This window comes from Bombus affinis, unplaced genomic scaffold, assembly GCF_024516045.1.
Source record: "Bombus affinis isolate iyBomAffi1 unplaced genomic scaffold, iyBomAffi1.2 ctg00000058.1, whole genome shotgun sequence".
Classification (NCBI taxonomy): Eukaryota; Metazoa; Arthropoda; class Insecta; order Hymenoptera; family Apidae; genus Bombus; species Bombus affinis.
The window spans coordinates 2,409,688-2,426,171 of record NW_026108819.1 but is presented as its reverse complement, the minus strand read 5'-3'; the positions used below and the strand labels follow the sequence as shown (position 1 = coordinate 2,426,171).

The 16,484-nt window shown below is 42.6% G+C and overlaps 1 long non-coding RNA gene across 3 annotated transcripts in view; it reads right to left on the bottom strand.

The window, feature by feature from the left end:
• Positions 1-16,484, bottom strand: part of LOC126926768 (uncharacterized) — a 187,323-nt gene that overhangs the window by 77,353 nt on the left and 93,486 nt on the right. The window lies entirely within an intron of this gene.

Genomic DNA, 16,484 nt, shown 5'->3' with positions numbered 1-16,484 from the left:
TCACAATTTCCAAGCTATACATATACCTTATATTGCCTTGCATTTGTTTCGTGTTATTACCAAATTTTCGCAGACATTTCGGACATCACGTTGCACTATAGTATGTGGAAATAGTACTATTTATGTGAAACTATTCATAAACTGTAAACATTTGTCAGTAGGCAATAGGATAAAGACTTCCGGCTCCTCGGGCTTGTGCGAATATTTCAATGTCCGTATGTGCCAAACCGTTGGTTTGTGACACACCTTTACGCGTCTCTCGCTCGCGGCGCTCGCTCGAAAGCTATAGCCTAACCTAAAACCATACATCTTGCGTTCATTATTCGATATGGTGGCGAAATATATCGAATTTGCGAACGTGTCGGATCGGTTGTGAGGTTGGACTAGATTTTTACGAGCGAGCGGAGCGAGCGAGCAACGATCACAATTTCCAAGCTATACAAATACCTTATATTGCCTTGCATATATTTCGTGTCATTACCTAATTTTGTCAGCCATTTCTGACATCACATTGCACTTTACTATGTGGAAATAGTACTATTTATGTGAAACTATTCATAAACTGTATACATTTGTCAGTAGGCAATTCGATAAAGACTTCCGGCTCCACGGGCTTGTGCGAATATTTCAACGTCCGTATGTGCCAAACCGTTGGTTTGTGACACACCTTTACGCGTCTCTCGCTCGCGGCGCTCGCTCGAAAGCTATAGCCTAACCTAAAACCATACATCTTGCGTCCATTATTCGATATGGTGGCGACATATATCGAATTTGCGAACGTGTCGGATCGGTTGTGAGGTTGGACTAGATTTTTACGAGCGAGCGGAGCGAGCGAGCAACGATCAGAATTTCCAAGCTATTCATATACCTTATATTGCCTTGCATTTGTTTCGTGTTATTACCAAATTTTCTCAGACATTTCGGACATCACGTTGCACTATAGTATGTGGAAATAGTACTATTTATGTGAAACTATTCATAAACTGTAAACATTTGTCAGTAGGCAATAGGATAAAGACTTCCGGCTCCTCGGGCTTGTGCGAATATTTCAATGTCCGTATGTGCCAAACCGTTGGTTTGTGTCACACCTTTACGCGTCTCTCGCTCGCTGCGCTCGCTCGAAAGCTATAGCCTAACCTAAAACCATACATCTTGCGTCCATTATTCGATATGGTGGCGACATATATCGAATTTGCGAACGTGTCGGATCGGTTGTGAGGTTGGGCTAGATTTTTACGAGCGAGCGGAGCGAGCGAGCAACGATCACAATTTCCAAGCTATACATATACCTTATATTGCCTTGCATTTGTTTCGTGTTATTACCTAACTTTCTCAGCCATTTCTGACATCACATTGCACTTTACTATGTGCAAATAGTACTATTTATGTGAAACTATTCATAAACTGTAAACATTTGTCAGTAGGGAATTCGATAAAGACTTCCGGCTCCTCGGGCTGGTGCGATTATTTCAATGTCCGTATGTGCCAAACCGTTGGTTTGTGACACACCTTTACGCGTCCCTCGCTCGCTGCGCTCGCTCGAAAACTATTGCCCAACCTAAAACCAATCCATCTTGCGTTCATTATTCGATGTGGTGGCGACTTATTTCAAATTTGCGAACGTGTCGCATCGGTTGTTAGGTTGGACTAGATTTTTACGAGCGAGCGGAGCGAGCGAGCAAAGGATCACAATTTCCAAGCTATACATATACCTTATATTGCCTTGCATTTGTTTCGTGTTATTACCAAATTTTCTCAGACATTTCGGACATCACGTTGCACTATAGTATGTGGAAATAGTACTATTTATGTGAAACTATTCATAAACTGTAAACATTTGTCAGTAGGCAATAGGATAAAGACTTCCGGCTCCTCGGGCTTGTGCGAATATTTCAATGTCCCTATGTGCCAAACCGTTGGTTTGTGACACACCTTTACGCGTCTCTCGCTCGCGGCGCTCGCTCGAAAGCTATAGCCTAACCTAAAACCATACATCTTGCGTTCATTATTCGATATGGTGGCGAAATATATCGAATTTGCGAGCGTGTCGGATCGGTTGTGAGGTTGGGCTAGATTTTTACGAGCGAGCGGAGCGAGCGAGCAACGATCACAATTTCCAAGCTATACATATACCTTATATTGCCTTGCATTTGTTTCGTGTTATTACCTAACTTTCTCAGCCATTTCTGACATCACATTGCACTTTACTATGTGCAAATAGTACTATTTATGTGAAACTATTCATAAACTGTAAACATTTGTCAGTAGGGAATTCGATAAAGACTTCCGGCTCCTCGGGCTGGCGCGAATATTTCAATGTCCGTATGTGCCAAACCGTTGGTTTGTGACACACCTTTACGCGTCCCTCGCTCGCTGCGCTCGCTCGAAAACTATTGCCCAACCTAAAACCAATCCATCTTGCGTTCATTATTCGATATGGTGGCGAAATATATCGAATTTGCGAACGTGTCGGATCGGTTGTGAGGTTGGACTAGATTTTTACGAGCGAGCGGAGCGAGCGAGCAACGATCAGAATTTCCAAGCTATACATATACCTTATATTGCCTTGCATTTGTTTCGTGTTATTACCTAATTTTCTCAGCCATTTCTGACATCACATTGCACTTTACTATGTGCAAATAGTACTATTTATGTGAAAATATTCATGAACTGTAAACATTTGTCAGTACGCAATAGGATAAAGACTTCCGGCTCCTCGGGCTGGTGCGAATATTTCAATGTCCGTATGTGCCAAACCGTTGGTTTGTGACACACCTTTACGCCTCTCTCGCTCGCTGCGCTCGCTCGAAAGCTATAGCCTAACCTAAAACCATACATCTTGCGTTCATTATTCGATATGGTGGCGACTTATTTCAAATTTGCGAACGTGTCGCATCGGTTGTTAGGTTGGACTAGATTTTTACGAGCGAGCGGAGCGAGCGAGCAACGATCAGAATTTCCAAGCTATACATATACCTTATATTGCCTTGCATTTGTTTCGTGTTATTACCAAATTTTCTCAGACATTTCGGACATCACGTTGCACTATAGTATGTGGAAATAGTACTATTTATGTGAAACTATTCATAAACTGTAAACATTTGTCAGTAGGCAATAGGATAAAGACTTCCGGCTCCTCGGGCTTGTGCGAATATTTCAATGTCCGTATGTGCCAAACCGTTGGTTTGTGTCACACCTTTACGCGTCTCTCGCTCGCTGCGCTCGCTCGAAAGCTATAGCCTAACCTAAAACCATACATCTTGCGTCCATTATTCGATATGGTGGCGAAATATATCGAATTTGCGAACGTGTCGGATCGGTTGTGAGGTTGGACTAGATTTTTACGAGCGAGCGGAGCGAGCGAGCAACGATCAGAATTTCCAAGCTATACATATACCTTATATTGCCTTGCATTTGTTTCGTGTTATTACCAAATTTTCTCAGACATTTCGGACATCACGTTGCACTATAGTATGTGGAAATAGTACTATTTATGTGAAACTATTCATAAACTGTAAACATTTGTCAGTAGGCAATAGGATAAAGACTTCCGGCTCCTCGGGCTTGTGCGAATATTTCAATGTCCGTATGTGCCAAACCGTTGGTTTGTGTCACACCTTTACGCGTCTCTCGCTCGCTGCGCTCGCTCGAAAGCTATAGCCTAACCTAAAACCATACATCTTGCGTCCATTATTCGATATGGTGGCGACATATATCGAATTTGCGAACGTGTCGGATCGGTTGTGAGGTTGGGCTAGATTTTTACGAGCGAGCGGAGCGAGCGAGCAACGATCTCAATTTCCAAGCTATACATATACCTTATATTGCCTTGCATTTGTTTCGTGTTATTACCTAACTTTCTCAGCCATTTCTGACATCACATTGCACTTTACTATGTGCAAATAGTACTATTTATGTGAAACTATTCATAAACTGTAAACATTTGTCAGTAGGGAATTCGATAAAGACTTCCGGCTCCTCGGGCTGGTGCGATTATTTCAATGTCCGTATGTGCCAAACCGTTGGTTTGTGACACACCTTTACGCGTCCCTCGCTCGCTGCGCTCGCTCGAAAACTATTGCCCAACCTAAAACCAATCCATCTTGCGTTCATTATTCGATGTGGTGGCGACTTATTTCAAATTTGCGAACGTGTCGCATCGGTTGTTAGGTTGGACTAGATTTTTACGAGCGAGCGGAGCGAGCGAGCAACGATCACAATTTCCAAGCTATACATATACCTTATATTGCCTTGCATTTGTTTCGTGTTATTACCAAATTTTCTCAGACATTTCGGACATCACGTTGCACTATAGTATGTGGAAATAGTACTATTTATGTGAAACCATTCATAAACTGTAAACATTTGTCAGTAGGCAATAGGATAAAGACTTCCGGCTCCTCGGGCTTGTGCGAATATTTCAATGTCCCTATGTGCCAAACCGTTGGTTTGTGACACACCTTTACGCGTCTCTCGCTCGCGGCGCTCGCTCGAAAGCTATAGCCTAACCTAAAACCATACATCTTGCGTTCATTATTCGATATGGTGGCGAAATATATCGAATTTGCGAGCGTGTCGGATCGGTTGTGAGGTTGGGCTAGATTTTTACGAGCGAGCGGAGCGAGGGAGCAACGATCACAATTTCCAAGCTATACATATACCTTATATTGCCTTGCATTTGTTTCGTGTTATTACCTAACTTTCTCAGCCATTTCTGACATCACATTGCACTTTACTATGTGCAAATAGTACTATTTATGTGAAACTATTCATAAACTGTAAACATTTGTCAGTAGGGAATTCGATAAAGACTTCCGGCTCCTCGGGCTTGTGCGAATATTTCAATGTCCGTATGTGCCAAACCGTTGGTTTGTGACACACCTTTACGCGTCTCTCGCTCGCGGCGCTCGCTCGAAAGCTATAGCCTAACCTAAAACCATACATCTTGCGTTCATTATTCGATATGGTGGCGAAATATATCGAATTTGCGAACGTGTCGGATCGGTTGTGAGGTTGGACTAGATTTTTACGAGCGAGCGGAGCGAGCGAGCAACGATCAGAATTTCCAAGCTATACATATACCTTATATTGCCCTGCATTTGTTTCGTGTTATTACCTAATTTTGTCAGCCATTTCTGACATCACATTGCACTTTACTATGTGGAAATAGTACTATTTATGTGAAACTATTCATAAACTGTAAAAATTTGTCAGTAGGCAATTCGATCAAGACTTCCGACTTCTCGGGCTGGTGCGAATATTTCAATGTCCGTATGTGCCAAACCGTTGGTTTGAGACACACCTTTACGTGTCCCTCGCTCGCTGCGCTCGCTCGAAAACTATTGCCCAACCTAAAACCATACATCTTGCGTCCATTATTCGATATGGTGGCGACATATATCGAATTTGCGAACGTGTCGGATCGGTTGTGAGGTTGGGCTAGATTTTTACGAGCGAGCGGAGCGAGCGAGCAACGATCTCAATTTCCAAGCTATACATATACCTTATATTGCCTTGCATTTGTTTCGTGTTATTACCTAACTTTCTCAGCCATTTCTGACATCACATTGCACTTTACTATGTGCAAATAGTACTATTTATGTGAAACTATTCATAAACTGTAAACATTTGTCAGTAGGGAATTCGATAAAGACTTCCGGCTCCTCGGGCTGGTGCGATTATTTCAATGTCCGTATGTGCCAAACCGTTGGTTTGTGACACACCTTTACGCGTCCCTCGCTCGCTGCGCTCGCTCGAAAACTATTGCCCAACCTAAAACCAATCCATCTTGCGTTCATTATTCGATGTGGTGGCGACTTATTTCAAATTTGCGAACGTGTCGCATCGGTTGTTAGGTTGGACTAGATTTTTACGAGCGAGCGGAGCGAGCGAGCAACGATCACAATTTCCAAGCTATACATATACCTTATATTGCCTTGCATTTGTTTCGTGTTATTACCAAATTTTCTCAGACATTTCGGACATCACGTTGCACTATAGTATGTGGAAATAGTACTATTTATGTGAAACTATTCATAAACTGTAAACATTTGTCAGTAGGCAATAGGATAAAGACTTCCGGCTCCTCGGGCTTGTGCGAATATTTCAATGTCCGTATGTGCCAAACCGTTGGTTTGTGTCACACCTTTACGCGTCTCTCGCTCGCTGCGCTCGCTCGAAAGCTATAGCCTAACCTAAAACCATACATCTTGCGTCCATTATTCGATATGGTGGCGACATATATCGAATTTGCGAACGTGTCGGATAAGTTGTGAGGTTGGGCTAGATTTTTACGAGCGAGCGGAGCGAGCGAGCAACGATCACAATTTCCAAGCTATACATATACCTTATATTGCCTTGCATTTGTTTCGTGTTATTACCTAACTTTCTCAGCCATTTCTGACATCACATTGCACTTTACTATGTGCAAATAGTACTATTTATGTGAAACTATTCATAAACTGTAAACATTTGTCAGTAGGGAATTCGATAAAGACTTCCGGCTCCTCGGGCTGGTGCGATTATTTCAATGTCCGTATGTGCCAAACCGTTGGTTTGTGACACACCTTTACGCGTCCCTCGCTCGCTGCGCTCGCTCGAAAACTATTGCCCAACCTAAAACCAATCCATCTTGCGTTCATTATTCGATATGGTGGCGACTTATTTCAAATTTGCGAACGTGTCGCATCGGTTGTTAGGTTGGACTAGATTTTTACGAGCGAGCGGAGCGAGCGAGCAACGATCACAATTTCCAAGCTATACATATACCTTATATTGCCTTGCATTTGTTTCGTGTTATTACCAAATTTTCTCAGACATTTCGGACATCACGTTGCACTATAGTATGTGGAAATAGTACTATTTATGTGAAACCATTCATAAACTGTAAACATTTGTCAGTAGGCAATAGGATAAAGACTTCCGGCTCCTCGGGCTTGTGCGAATATTTCAATGTCCCTATGTGCCAAACCGTTGGTTTGTGACACACCTTTACGCGTCTCTCGCTCGCGGCGCTCGCTCGAAAGCTATAGCCTAACCTAAAACCATACATCTTGCGTTCATTATTCGATATGGTGGCGAAATATATCGAATTTGCGAGCGTGTCGGATCGGTTGTGAGGTTGGGCTAGATTTTTACGAGCGAGCGGAGCGAGCGAGCAACGATCACAATTTCCAAGCTATACATATACCTTATATTGCCTTGCATTTGTTTCGTGTTATTACCTAATTTTCTCAGCCATTTCTGACATCACATTGCACTTTACTATGTGCAAATAGTACTATTTATGTGAAAATATTCATAAACTGTAAACATTTGTCAGTAGGGAATTCGATAAAGACTTCCGGCTCCTCGGGCTGGTGCGAATATTTCAATGTCCGTATGTGCCAAACCGTTGGTTTGTGACACACCTTTACGCCTCTCTCGCTCGCGGCGCTCGCTCGAAAGCTATAGCCTAACCTAAAACCATACATCTTGCGTTCATTATTCGATATGGTGGCGACTTATTTCAAATTTGCGAACGTGTCGCATCGGTTGTTAGGTTGGACTAGATTTTTACGAGCGAGCGGAGCGAGCGAGCAACGATCAGAATTTCCAAGCTATACATATACCTTATATTGCCTTGCATTTGTTTCGTGTTATTACCAAATTTTCTCAGACATTTCGGACATCACGTTGCACTATAGTATGTGGAAATAGTACTATTTATGTGAAACTATTCATAAACTGTAAACATTTGTCAGTAGGCAATAGGATAAAGACTTCCGGCTCCTCGGGCTTGTGCGAATATTTCAATGTCCGTATGTGCCAAACCGTTGGTTTGTGTCACACCTTTACGCGTCTCTCGCTCGCTGCGCTCGCTCGAAAGCTATAGCCTAACCTAAAACCATACATCTTGCGTCCATTATTCGATATGGTGGCGACATATATCGAATTTGCGAACGTGTCGGATCGGTTGTGAGGTTGGGCTAGATTTTTACGAGCGAGCGGAGCGAGCGAGCAACGATCTCAATTTCCAAGCTATACATATACCTTATATTGCCTTGCATTTGTTTCGTGTTATTACCTAACTTTCTCAGCCATTTCTGACATCACATTGCACTTTACTATGTGCAAATAGTACTATTTATGTGAAACTATTCATAAACTGTAAACATTTGTCAGTAGGGAATTCGATAAAGACTTCCGGCTCCTCGGTCTGGTGCGATTATTTCAATGTCCGTATGTGCCAAACCGTTGGTTTGTGACACACCTTTACGCGTCCCTCGCTCGCTGCGCTCGCTCGAAAACTATTGCCCAACCTAAAACCAATCCATCTTGCGTTCATTATTCGATGTGGTGGCGACTTATTTCAAATTTGCGAACGTGTCGGATCGGTTGTGAGGTTGGGCTAGATTTTTACGAGCGAGCGGAGCGAGCGAGCAACGATCACAATTTCCAAGCTATACATATACCTTATATTGCCTTGCATTTGTTTCGTGTTATTACCAAATTTTCTCAGACATTTCGGACATCACGTTGCACTATAGTATGTGGAAATAGTACTATTTATGTGAAACCATTCATAAACTGTAAACATTTGTCAGTAGGCAATAGGATAAAGACTTCCGGCTCCTCGGGCTTGTGCGAATATTTCAATGTCCCTATGTGCCAAACCGTTGGTTTGTGACATACCTTTACGCGTCTCTCGCTCGCGGCGCTCGCTCGAAAGCTATAGCCTAACCTAAAACCATACATCTTGCGTTCATTATTCGATATGGTGGCGAAATATATCGAATTTGCGAGCGTGTCGGATCGGTTGTGAGGTTGGGCTAGATTTTTACGAGCGAGCGGAGCGAGCGAGCAACGATCACAATTTCCAAGCTATACATATACCTTATATTGCCTTGCATTTGTTTCGTGTTATTACCTAACTTTCTCAGCCATTTCTGACATCACATTGCACTTTACTATGTGCAAATAGTACTATTTATGTGAAACTATTCATAAACTGTAAACATTTGTCAGTAGGGAATTCGATAAAGACTTCCGGCTCCTCGGGCTTGTGCGAATATTTCAATGTCCGTATGTGCCAAACCGTTGGTTTGTGACACACCCTTACGCGTCTCTCGCTCGCGGCGCTCGCTCGAAAGCTATAGCCTAACCTAAAACCATACATCTTGCGTTCATTATTCGATATGGTGGCGAAATATATCGAATTTGCGAACGTGTCGGATCGGTTGTGAGGTTGGACTAGATTTTTACGAGCGAGCGGAGCGAGCGAGCAACGATCAGAATTTCCAAGCTATACATATACCTTATATTGCCCTGCATTTGTTTCGTGTTATTACCTAATTTTGTCAGCCATTTCTGACATCACATTGCACTTTACTATGTGGAAATAGTACTATTTATATGAAACTATTCATAAACTGTAAAAATTTGTCAGTAGGCAATTCGATCAAGACTTCCGGCTTCTCGGGCTGGTGCGAATATTTCAATGTCCGTATGTGCCAAACCGTTGGTTTGAGACACACCTTTACGTGTCCCTCGCTCGCTGCGCTCGCTCGAAAACTATTGCCCAACCTAAAACCATACATCTTGCGTCCATTATTCGATATGGTGGCGACATATATCGAATTTGCGAACGTGTCGGATCGGTTGTGAGGTTGGGCTAGATTTTTACGAGCGAGCGGAGCGAGCGAGCAACGATCTCAATTTCCAAGCTATACATATACCTTATATTGCCTTGCATTTGTTTCGTGTTATTACCTAACTTTCTCAGCCATTTCTGACATCACATTGCACTTTACTATGTGCAAATAGTACTATTTATGTGAAACTATTCATAAACTGTAAACATTTGTCAGTAGGGAATTCGATAAAGACTTCCGGCTCCTCGGGCTGGTGCGATTATTTCAATGTCCGTATGTGCCAAACCGTTGGTTTGTGACACACCTTTACGCGTCCCTCGCTCGCTGCGCTCGCTCGAAAACTATTGCCCAACCTAAAACCAATCCATCTTGCGTTCATTATTCGATGTGGTGGCGACTTATTTCAAATTTGCGAACGTGTCGCATCGGTTGTTAGGTTGGACTAGATTTTTACGAGCGAGCGGAGCGAGCGAGCAACGATCACAATTTCCAAGCTATACATATACCTTATATTGCCTTGCATTTGTTTCGTGTTATTACCAAATTTTCTCAGACATTTCGGACATCACGTTGCACTATAGTATGTGGAAATAGTACTATTTATGTGAAACTATTCATAAACTGTAAACATTTGTCAGTAGGCAATAGGATAAAGACTTCCGGCTCCTCGGGCTTGTGCGAATATTTCAATGTCCGTATGTGCCAAACCGTTGGTTTGTGTCACACCTTTACGCGTCTCTCGCTCGCTGCGCTCGCTCGAAAGCTATAGCCTAACCTAAAACCATACATCTTGCGTCCATTATTCGATATGGTGGCGACATATATCGAATTTGCGAACGTGTCGGATAAGTTGTGAGGTTGGGCTAGATTTTTACGAGCGAGCGGAGCGAGCGAGCAACGATCACAATTTCCAAGCTATACATATACCTTATATTGCCTTGCATTTGTTTCGTGTTATTACCTAACTTTCTCAGCCATTTCTGACATCACATTGCACTTTACTATGTGCAAATAGTACTATTTATGTGAAACTATTCATAAACTGTAAACATTTGTCAGTAGGGAATTCGATAAAGACTTCCGGCTCCTCGGGCTGGTGCGATTATTTCAATGTCCGTATGTGCCAAACCGTTGGTTTGTGACACACCTTTACGCGTCCCTCGCTCGCTGCGCTCGCTCGAAAACTATTGCCCAACCTAAAACCAATCCATCTTGCGTTCATTATTCGATGTGGTGGCGACTTATTTCAAATTTGCGAACGTGTCGCATCGGTTGTTAGGTTGGACTAGATTTTTACGAGCGAGCGGAGCGAGCGAGCAACGATCACAATTTCAAAGCTATACATATACCTTATATTGCCTTGCATTTGTTTCGTGTTATTACCAAATTTTCTCAGACATTTCGGACATCACGTTGCACTATAGTATGTGGAAATAGTACTATTTATGTGAAACCATTCATAAACTGTAAACATTTGTCAGTAGGGAATTCGATAAAGACTTCCGGCTCCTCGGGCTGGTGCGATTATTTCAATGTCCGTATGTGCCAAACCGTTGGTTTGTGACACACCTTTACGCCTCTCTCGCTCGCTGAGCTCGCTCGAAAACTATTGCCCAACCTAAAACCATTCAATCTTGCGTTCATTATTCGATATGGTGGCGACTTATTTCAAATTTGCGAACGTGTCGTATCGGTTGTAAGGTTGGACTAGACTTTTACGAGCGAGCGGAGCGAGCGAGCAACGATCACAATTTCCAAGCTATACATATACCTTATATTGCCGTGCATATATTTCGTGTTATTACCTAATTTTGTCAGCCATTTCTGACATCACATTGCACTTTACTATGTGGAAATAGTACTATTTATGTGAAACTATTCATAAACTGTAAACATTTGTCAGTAGGCAATAGGATAAAGACTTCCGGCTCCACGGGCTGGTGCGAATAATTCAATGTCCGTATGTGCCAAACCGTTGGTTTGTGACACACCTTTACGCGTCTCTCGCTCGCGGCGCTCGCTCGAAAGCTATAGCCTAACCTAAAACCATACATCTTGCGTTCATTATTCGATATGGTGGCGAAATATATCGAATTTGCGAACGTGTCGGATCGGTTGTGAGGTTGGACTAGATTTTTACGAGCGAGCGGAGCGAGCGAGCAACGATCAGAATTTCCAAGCTATACATATACCTTATATTGCCTTGCATTTGTTTCGTGTTATTACCTAATTTTCTCAGCCATTTCTGACATCACATTGCACTTTACTATGTGCAAATAGTACTATTTACGTGAAAATATTCATGAACTGTAAACATTTGTCAGTACGCAATAGGATAAAGACTTCCGGCTCCTCGGGCTGGTGCGAATATTTCAATGTCCGTATGTGCCAAACCGTTGGTTTGAGACACACCTTTACGTGTCCCTCGCCCGCTGCGCCCGCTCGAAAACTATTGCCCAACCTAAAACCAATCCATCTTGCGTTCATTATTCGATATGGTGGCGACTTATTTCAAATTTGCGAACGTGTCGCATCGGTTGTTATGATGGACTAGATTTTTACGAGCGAGCGGAGTGAGCGAGCAACGATCACAATTTCCAAGGTATACATATACCTTATATTGCCTTGCATTTGTTTCGTGTTATTACCTAATTTTGTCAGCCATTTCTGACATCACATTGCACTTTACTATGTGGAAATAGTACTATTTATGTGAAACTATTCATAAACTGTAAAAATTTGTCAGTAGGCAATTCGATCAAGACTTCCGGCTCCTCGGGCTGGTGCGAATATTTCAATGTCCGTATGTGCCAAACCGTTGGTTTGTGACACACCTTTACGCGTCTCTCGCTCGCTGCGCTCGCTCGAAAGCTATAGCCTAACATAAAACCATACATCTTGCGTCCATTATTCGATATGGTGGCGACATATATCGAATTTGCGAACGTGTCGGATCGGTTGTGAGGTTGGACTAGATTTTTGCGAGCGAGCGGAGCGAGCGAGCAACGATCACAATTTCCAAGCTATACATTTACCTTATATTGCCTTGCATTTGTTTCGTGTTATTACCTAATTTTCTCAGCCATTTCTGACATCACATTGCACTTTACTATGTGCAAATAGTACTATTTATGTGAAACTATTCATAAACTGTAAACATTTGTCAGTAGGCAATTCGATAAAGACTTCCGGCTCCTCGGGTTGGTGCGAATATTTCAATGTCCGTATGTGCCAAACCGTTGGTATGTGACACACCTTTACGCGTCCCTCGCTCGCTGCGCTCGCTCGAAAACTATTGCCAAACCTAAAACCAATCCATCTTGCGTTCATTATTCGATATGGTGGCGACTTATTTCAAATTTGCGAACGTGTCGCATCGGTTGTTAGGTTGGACTAGATTTTTACGAGCGAGCGGAGCGAGCGAGCAACGATCACAATTTCCAAGCTATACATATACCTTATATTGCCTTGCATTTGTTTCGTGTTATTGCCTAATTTTCTCAGACATTTCGGACATCACATTGCACTGTAGTATGTGGAAATAGTACTATTTGAGTGAAACTATTCATAAACTCTATACATTTGTCAGTAGGAAATTCGATAAAGTCTTCCGGCTCCTCGGGCTGGTGCGAATATTTCATTGTCCGTATGTGCCAAACCGTTGGTTTGTGACTCACCTTTACGCGTCCCTCTCTCGCTGCGCTCGCTCGAAAACTATTGCCCAACCTAAAACCAATCCATCTTGCGTTCATTATTCGAAATGGTGGCGACTTATTTCAAATTTGCGAACGTGTCGTATCGGTTGTAAGGTTGGACTAGACTTTTACGAGCGAGCGGAGCGAGCGAGCAACGATCACAATTTCCAAGCTATACATATACCTTATATTGCCTTGCATTTGTTTCGTGTTATTAGCTAATTTTCTCAGCCATTTCTGACATCACATTGCACTTTACTATGTGCAAATAGTACTATTTTTGTGAAACTATCCATAAACTGTAAACATTTGTCAGTAGGCAATTCGATAAAGACTTCCGGCTCCTCGGGCTGGTGCGAATATTTCAATGTCCGTATGTGCCAAACCGTTGGTTTGAGACACACCTTTACGTGTCCCTCGCTCGCTGCGCTCGCTCGAAAACTATTGCCCAACCTAAAACCAATCCATCTTGTGTTCATTATTCGATATGGTGGCGACATATATCGAATTTGCGAACGTGTCGCATCGGTTGTTAGGTTGGACTAGATTTTTGCGAGCGAGCGGAGCGAGCGAGCAACGATCACAATTTCCAAGCTATACATATACCTTATATTGCCTTGCATTTGTTTCGTGTTATTAGCTAATTTTCTCAGCCATTTCGGACATCACATTGCACTGTAGTATGTGGAAATAGTACTATTTATGTGAAACTATTCATAAACTGTATACATTTGTCAGTAGGCAATTCGATAAAGACTTCCGGCTCCTCGGGCTGGTGCGAATATTTCATTGTCCGTATGTGCCAAACCGTTGGTTTGTGACTCACCTTTACGCGTCCCTCGCTCGCGGAGCTCGCTCGAAAAATATTGCCCAACCTAAAACCAATCCATCTTGCGTTCATTATTCGATATGGTGGCGACTTATTTCAAATTTGCGAACGTGTCGTATAGGTTGTAAGGTTGGACTAGATTTTTACGAGCGAGCGGAGCGAGCGAGCAACGATCACAATTTCCAAGCTATACATATACCTTACATTACCTTGCATATATTTCGTGTTATTACCTAATTTTGTCAGCCATTTCTGTCATCAGATTGCACTTTACTATGTGGAAATAGTACTAGTTATGTGAAACTATTCATAAACTGTAAACATTTGTCAGTAGGCAATTCGATAAAGACTTCAGGGTCCTCGGGCTGGTGCGAATATTTCAATATCCGTATGTGCCAAACCGTTGGTTTGTGACACACCTTTACGCGTGCCTCTCTCGCTGCGCTCGCTCGAGAACTATTTCCCAACCTAAAACCAATCCATCTTGCGTTCATTATTTGATATGGTGGCGACTTATTTCAAATTTGCGAACGTGTCGCATCGGTTGTTAGGTTGGACTAGATTTTTACGAGCGAGCGGAGCGAGCGAGCAACGATCACAATTTCCAAGCAATACATATACCTTATATTGCCTTGCATTTGTTTCGTGTTATTACCTAATTTTCTCAGCCATTTCGGACATCACATTGCACTGTAGTATGTGGAAATAGTACTATTTATGTGAAACTATTCATAAACTGTAAACATTTGTCAGTAGGCAATAGGATAAAGACATCCGGCTCCTCGGGCTTGTGCGAATATTTCAATGTCCGTATGTGCCAAACCGTTGGTTTGTGACACACCTTTACGCGTCTCTCGCACGCTGCGCTCGCTCGAAAGCTATAGCCTAACCTAAAACCATACATCTTGCGTCCATTATTCGATATGGTGGCGACATATATCGAATTTGCGAACGTGTCGGATCGGTTGTGAGGTTGGACTAGATTTTTACGAGCGAGCGGAGCGAGCGAGCAACGATCACAATTTCCAAGCTATACATATACCTTATATTGCCTTGCATTTGTTTCGTGTTATTGCCTAATATTCTCAGACATTTCGGACATCACATTGCACTGTAGTATGTGGAAATAGTACTATTTATGTGAAACTATTCATAAACTGTATACATTTGTCAGTAGGCAATTCGATAAAGACTTCCGGCTCCTCGGGCTGGTGCGAATATTTCATTGTCCGTATGTGCCAAACCGTTGGTTTGTGACTCACCTTTACGCGTCACTCGCTCGCGGAGCTCGCTCGAAAAATATTGCCCAACCTAAAACCAATCCATCTTGCGTTCATTATTCGATATGGTGGCGACTTATTTCAAATTTGCGAACGTGTCGTATAGGTTGTAAGGTTGGACTAGATTTTTACGAGCGAGCGGAGCGAGCGAGCAACGATCACAATTTCCAAGCTATACATATACCTTACATTGCCTTGCATATATTTCGTGTTATTACCTAATTTTGTCAGCCATTTCTGTCATCAGATTGCACTTTACTATGTGGAAATAGTACTAGTTATGTGAAACTATTCATAAACTGTAAACATTTGTCAGTAGGCAATTCGATAAAGACTTCCGGGTCCTCGGGCTGGTGCGAATATTTCAATATCCGTATGTGCCAAACCGTTGGTTTGTGACACACCTTTACGCGTCCCTCTCTCGCTGCGCTCGCTCGAAAACTATTTCCCAACCTAAAACCAATCCATCTTGCGTTCATTATTCGATATGGTGGCGACTTATTTCAAATTTGCGAACGTGTCGCATCGGTTGTTAGGTTGGACTAGATTTTTACGAGCGAGCGGAGCGAGCGAGCAACGATCACAATTTCCATGCTATACATATACCTTACATTCCATTGCATTTGCTTCGTGTTATTACCTAATTTTGTCAGCCATTTCTGACATCACATTGCACTTTACTATGTGGAAATAGTACTATTTATGTGAAACTATTCATAAACTGTAAACATTTGTCAGTAGGCAATTCGATAAAGACTTCTGGCTCCTCGGGCTGGTGCGAATATTTCAATGTCCGTATGTGCCAAACCGTTGGTATGTGACACACCTTTACGCGTCCCTCGCTCGCTGCGCTCGCTCGAAAACTATTGCCCAACCTAAAACCAATCCATCTTGCGTTCATTATTCGATATGGTGGCGACTTATTTCAAATTTGCGAACGTGTCGCATCGGTTGTTAGGTTGGACTAGATTTTTACGAGCGAGCGGAGCGAGCGAGCAACGATCACAATTTCCAAGCTATACATTTACCTTATATTGCCTTGCATTTG